General features: G+C 43.4%; 1 protein-coding gene across 1 annotated transcript in view; it reads left to right on the top strand.

Moving 5' to 3' along the window:
- Nucleotides 1-343: 343 nt before the first annotated feature.
- Nucleotides 344-6000, top strand: part of ZFHX3 (zinc finger homeobox 3) — a 665450-nt gene continuing 659793 nt past the window's right edge. Inside the window, exon 1 of the mRNA XM_069793179.1 lies at nt 344-433. The gene's annotated coding sequence lies outside the window, so the exon portion shown is untranslated. The remainder of the gene's footprint in view (nt 434-6000) is intronic.

Genomic DNA, 6000 nt, shown 5'->3' with positions numbered 1-6000 from the left:
AACCTGAAAATGTATCCTGGTATTTTAAAGTACTTGAAGTGCTTTACAGAGTAATTAGTTTAATGAGAACAGTGGAGATAAATGAAGCAGCATGTGTGCTCTGTTATAGCTCAAATGTAAAGAAAAATTACGCACTGAAGGATGGGGACACAACTACAGCTTCTGTAAGAAGCCTGCTGTATGTTTTTATCTTGAAAAAAAGGACTGTTATAAACTTAAGTGAAATGAATCTTATGAGCAGAAAAAAAAGCAAGTTGTGCACATTCACACTCGTCTTACTTTACCATGCACTGCAAGGTTGGTCACAAACCTGGAAATACATGAATTTTCTATGCTTTTTTCCAGAGAGGACTTTGGGGAGCACAAGTGTCACTTTTTACAGTGAAGTGAAACTAAAGAATTTCAGTCTTCAGGTCTGGTGTCCTGTGCACAGGTACCTGTTACTTGTACAACTTCTTTGTTTTATCCTGCTGGTCTTTGGGAATTTACATTATAACTGATCAAAAGAACAGAGCAGTTTGAATGTATACCAGTGGCTTCCTTTGTGGCGTTCCCCTATGAATATTTACATTGACATATTAATCCTAAGAACATGAGAAAGTAATACCTTTTGTGAGGTTTGCATCTTCTGTTTCCCAGGGAAGGAAGGAAGTTTCTTTGCTGCAAGGAGAAATGGAAAGTTGTCTCCCATCAGGTGTGGGATTTTGGGCTGGTGTGATGTATACTGGAATAATCTTCAGTGCTCTCCCCCTGTTGCATGGCCAAAACCACTGGAGCTATTGCACTCCATGAGCTATACATTCCTGCTGGGGTGGTCAGCGTGAGTGTTACCTAATGGTGACTGCACCTCTCCAGTTCTGAAGAGCAACTAGTTTGCATAATGTAATTAAAATGAACATTTTTTTTTTTAATGAACCAAGTGGTCAGAGAAATCTCTTGCATGAGTCAGTACATGACATACTGCTTCAGTGAAACATCTTGAGTGGCTTTGTACATGCAGGACGTGGTGAGCTGCTGTATTGGTCCTGGCTGGGGGAGCCTGCAAATGCCGTGCTGTATCTCAAGGATTAGCTTTGTTTGTGGTTACTGGCCTGTCAGAGGCAGAACTGTGCCAAGATAACACTGAAATGTGCTGACTGGCATTGCAGGAGGTGATTGTTCCAGTCTCTGGATCTGTGTTATCTTAATTTTGCTTCTTGTGTTTTCAGCATTTCAGAAAAGTTCATCTTTCAGGTCTTTAATGCGCAATGAAATATTTAATCATTTAAAGTTCAAATTAGGTCTAGAAATGAAAGTAGTCTGGATCCTATGGAGAAAACTCAGAGTCCCCAGACAATATCAATACCAGCTCTTTAAAGCCGAGCTGGCTCTTGGCTGCCCAGGTGACCTTGGGGCATCCCTGCAGCTCTGAGTCAGCAGGGAGACTTCGGATTCGTCTCCAGGTTGCTTCTGGAGCTTTCACTGGGCAGCAAAAATGTCACTCAAACTTGTAGTTTAATGAAGTTTTTGCTCTGCAAAGAGTGATTTAGATGAGGTAGCTTTCAAAATATGTGCTTCTTCCTCTTCTGACCTAAAAAGTCTATTTTTTGTTCCCTGATGTCATGGGGCCAAACTTTCTCTCTTCACTGACTTTAGAAAGAAGACTGTGATTGTGATACTGCGTTGGATGCATTGAGGACTGTGTAATTATCATCTGAAATCATCGCTTAATAGCTTGTCTTCATAAATTTATTTTCCCTTCTCCTGGAAAAAAGTGTCGATATTTTAAGCATTTTTACTGTTCCTGCTTATTTTTTTGCTTCCTTTTATGACATAAAAATTCAGTTTGCTGGTTCATTTTGAGCCTGACTGGAAGGGTAAGTTTGTTTATTTTGGCAGCTTAGTTGTAGGTCGGCCAAGAGGAAAATGAAAAACTGTAGCCTGTAGGCATTCTGCGTGTGCCTATCTAAGTACTGCTGGAGCAGGGATAACTGTCTCTTTCATAGGAAAGGGAAAAAGGCTGGGGAGAAGCCTCACTTATTTATATTTTCTCTTTTTGTTTGTTTTTTTTTAGTGTATCAATTGTGTATGCTGTCTTGAATGTGACAGGTCTGTTGTCAGTATTGGCAGTGGCATAGACACACCTACAAACAATAAGCTGAGCGTATGGTCTAAACTACTTTTGCCCAACAGAAGTTTAAATCAATATATTAAATATTTGTTTCTTCTTCTAATGTTTTGAAAATAACTTGAGGCTGTATGTCTTCTGTTTGAGTGTTAATCTAACAGTGAATCAGAAAACAATAATAATTTATGTAGGCTCCTTTTTTGGTGTTATAATTCAAAAAAGGGCATGCATTCCAACAGATTGGGCACAGCTGGCTGGTACCCTCAAGACTCTGCTCTCTAATCGCAGTCAAGGACAGGCGTTGTCGGGTTTTATTGCTGTGATCCCAAACATCTCACAGATTTTATCGGTCCTGTCAAAACCCAGATGGGACATGTGAAGGATGCATAGGGAGACTTGCTGCCACCTCTGACTCCATGAAACCTCTCAGCTGAAGCATGCTCTGTATCCTGTTTTTCTGTGGGTGACCTAAGTGCCATCAGCGGTTGCCAAAGTGTAGAGCTTTGCACTTGGGAGCTGGCAGGTAAGTTAGGGATGGCTAATTCCTGCTTTAATAGGATTTGTAACATCTGGACCATGCAGTATGCTACCATACTGATGTGAGAAACTGAATAGCTTTATTTTACAAATCCTGTGATGCTCACTCTTAATTTTCTTTTACAAAGTGCAGGGAAATAGAGAATTATCATATATTTCACATTAAAACACTTTAGAGATCTGTATTTATGAACTTTCCAACAAGTTTTATCACTTTGTGTTGTGCTTTGTGCTGTTTGTCACTGGGGTATGTGGGAATTTTTTCTTACGAAGGACGATAAACATGCAAAATCCTAATTCATTAGGAGTTGGTAAAAGTTCAAATACTATTGCTGTTAAAAAAAAAAAAGATACTAGTGAGGTAGAGAGAAGAAACTACATTGAAAAAATGAGGGACCTATGTGGGGTTTTGTTGTTTTTTGTTTTGTGTTTGTTTTTTTAAATGCTCCTTGCTAAAAGGCATCTATCCTATCCTCTGAGGACTTGGGTATTGTTTTTGTCAGTTCTCTCACAAATAAACTATTCTTTCTGTTATTCTAATCATACATGTACACTAAAGCCTAATAAAATTCTTCCTCATGTATCTGAGAGAAAAACCGTATTCTTTTGTTTTGGGAAGGCTGGTGGCTGCAGCTCTGGTGGATTAGCAGATGAGAAGCTTATTCCAGAGAAACCGCTCTTTCAGGAAAATTACTTTGACAGGAAACTCTAATTCGTGTGACCAGAATTCACATGCTTTAAAAGTAATTAGGGTGGCTGGCTTCAGTTAAAAATAAATACATAAACCAAATCCAACAGTAGATTTGGCTTTTGCTCAGCAGCCTTCCTCTGGCTGTGGGTCCATCCTGCTGCTGGGGGGGGAGTGGGGTAAATGTGTGGGGAGAAGGACTTACTGATGGTGGGGTGAGAAGCCTTTATTGCTGGGAAAAAATCATCCCTTTCCTTTTAGTTAGAGCTCCATCTTTCAGGAGCTGGGGATACAAGCAGCCTTGCTGAAGAGGTGCCGTGCCGCGGAGAGGCTGCAGGTCGGTAGACATCAGGCTGGAGCTGTGTGGTTTTATGCATGTCTGCTCATAAGGAACAGTATTGGTATTGAAGGTATTGAACACCTCTGGCACCAGGTGGCTGTGTGCTGGACCAGCTGCTGGTGGCATCACCCATAGGACACCTGGTGTGCCTCACCCTGGGGTAGAGGAGGCCTGACTGGTGGTGCAATTCCCCAATTCCTGTACTGGAAGAAACCACCTGTATTTTCTTGATGTGTCTTTAAATCATTAAGAAGTCTTTTGAGGGGAAGAGGAACAAAACCTCCAGGAGAAGTAATGCTTTTGATGGCCTTGTCTTTGTGGCCAGTACACAGCACTGAGCATCATTTCCCCCCCTTCGTTTTGTCCTAATAACAAATTCAAATTGTGGATTTAATGCTGCCTTGCTACTGTAAGTTGTGTGCCTGAGGCAGCACCTTTCCACTGACTCATGTTTTTCCGCTCTTAATGTGTGCGCGGGGGGAGTGAGGAAGACTGAATGTGCAGGCTGGGCTTCTGTGCCAGCCTGGGCGGACCTGGCTGAAGGAAAAACAGCTTTACTATATCTTATTTGGGAGCAAGCCTAATTGTATTTCCTTATGCTGCTGAGTGCATTTCACTCCCTCCCGCCTCTGATCCTATTGCAACAGAAGTCACAGGTCATAATTAAATAAAAGCAAAATCTGTCTGTGGTGTCTGATCCACGTGTGCCATGGCGACAGCTAGATGGGGTGGGAGTTTCCGTGTGTGTGCTTTCTTATAAAAGTTTGAGAAAAATCAATTTGCAAAATCGGGATTACTCCCAGTGCATAATTCATGTGTAAATCAGGCCTGCCGCCGTGGTTAATTGGCACAGGGCCCATGACGGGCAGGGTAGAGGCGGGGTGGTGCGGGCACCTCATGTGTCTGTGCCACCGGAGCACCATCATCCTGCCCTGTCCTGGACAGGGATGTTGCGGTGCTGGAGCCTGCTGGGCACCCAGGCTGGTGGTGAGGGGCATCCCCATGGCTCAATACGGACAGGTTTGGTGTGTCAGGTGCTACCGGCGCAGAGCGGGTGCTCCCCCTGGCCAAGCCTGGCTGGTGATGCCCGAGCCTCGCCTGGGGAGGAATGCACCCAGAAGATTTCCCCCAAAGGAAACATGAGGAAAACATCTTGTTTTAAGAGAGATATTTAATATGTTTTTCATATTTGGAAAGCAGTTAATGTCTGGGAATGTCTTTTTGCTCCCTGGCCAGCACGATTAATATTACTTTTGATCTTTTTTTTGAAAAAAATTTAGATTAAAAGTGATTTATCTGCAACAAAAGCAACAGCAATTACTTACTCTGTATTAATGTTTAAAGTTGCTTTCTTTTAAACATTATTTTTGGGAGGGTAAATGTTCTTAAAAATAAACATGGTTCAAATTATTTTTAGATTAAAATACTTTATGGAAGGAGAGCTGAATTTTAGCATTTGAGCAGTCAACCAGGAAGTCAAGACGTTGGGGAAAACACAGATGTAGAAAGGCCAAGCAAAAATGTGCTTTTAACTGACTCAAGCTAATTGCACAGAGTGCCTAACGAGGATGCTTCCTTTATTGTGCCCAGGTGGGTTTGTATGCTGCCTTGCTGTGCTGCCAGCCCTGTGCTGGGGCTCGGCTGGCTACAGCCTGGGCTGTGCTGTGCCGTGCCCATGGGGGGACGTGCGGTGCCCATGGGGGGATGTACCGGCTGGCGGGCACAGGCGGGGATTAGGCACAGGGCTTCACCAAAGCAGGGTGGGATACACCCAGCCATCGCACATGGGAAAGCCTCGGCTGTTCAACTGGTTTATGTGAAGTGTCGATAAAAGCTTCCCTCAGCAGCACGTCATCATGTGTTTTATATAGGATTATAAACTCATGCTCAAATAATTCAGGATGAGCTTGAAAAAGTGTGTCGGAATTATTCTTGTGGCTTTTTTGCCTGTGAAACTGAAAGCTTTGTCTGCCTGGTCCTCAACGCCACAGTCTGGCTGGGAACTGCGTAACTGCTGCACAGCTCAAGGTTGCAGGGTGGAGATCATGGTATTTTCATACGTATTAACTGTACCATGGCCCCTTCCAGAGCCAGCAACAAACACAATGTCCTGAGGCTGGGGATGGCCCCTCTCTGCGCTAGGGAACGGTGGGCTGCAAAGCTGGGCCCGCTCCTGCACTGAAAACAGGCTGCTGCTGGGGCTCAGCATGACTTGCTCCGTGCATCCAGCTGGGATGCTGCTCGTGCCCAGCTATACTGGAGCAGGGAAGAGAAAAGCCTGCTTGGGTTCTTTATTTTTTTCAGTTTAAGTGTTTAAAGGTTATCTCA

Source organism: Haliaeetus albicilla, chromosome 10, assembly GCF_947461875.1.
Source record: "Haliaeetus albicilla chromosome 10, bHalAlb1.1, whole genome shotgun sequence".
NCBI lineage: Eukaryota > Metazoa > Chordata > Aves > Accipitriformes > Accipitridae > Haliaeetus > Haliaeetus albicilla.
This window is presented reverse-complemented; position numbering and strand designations above follow the sequence as displayed.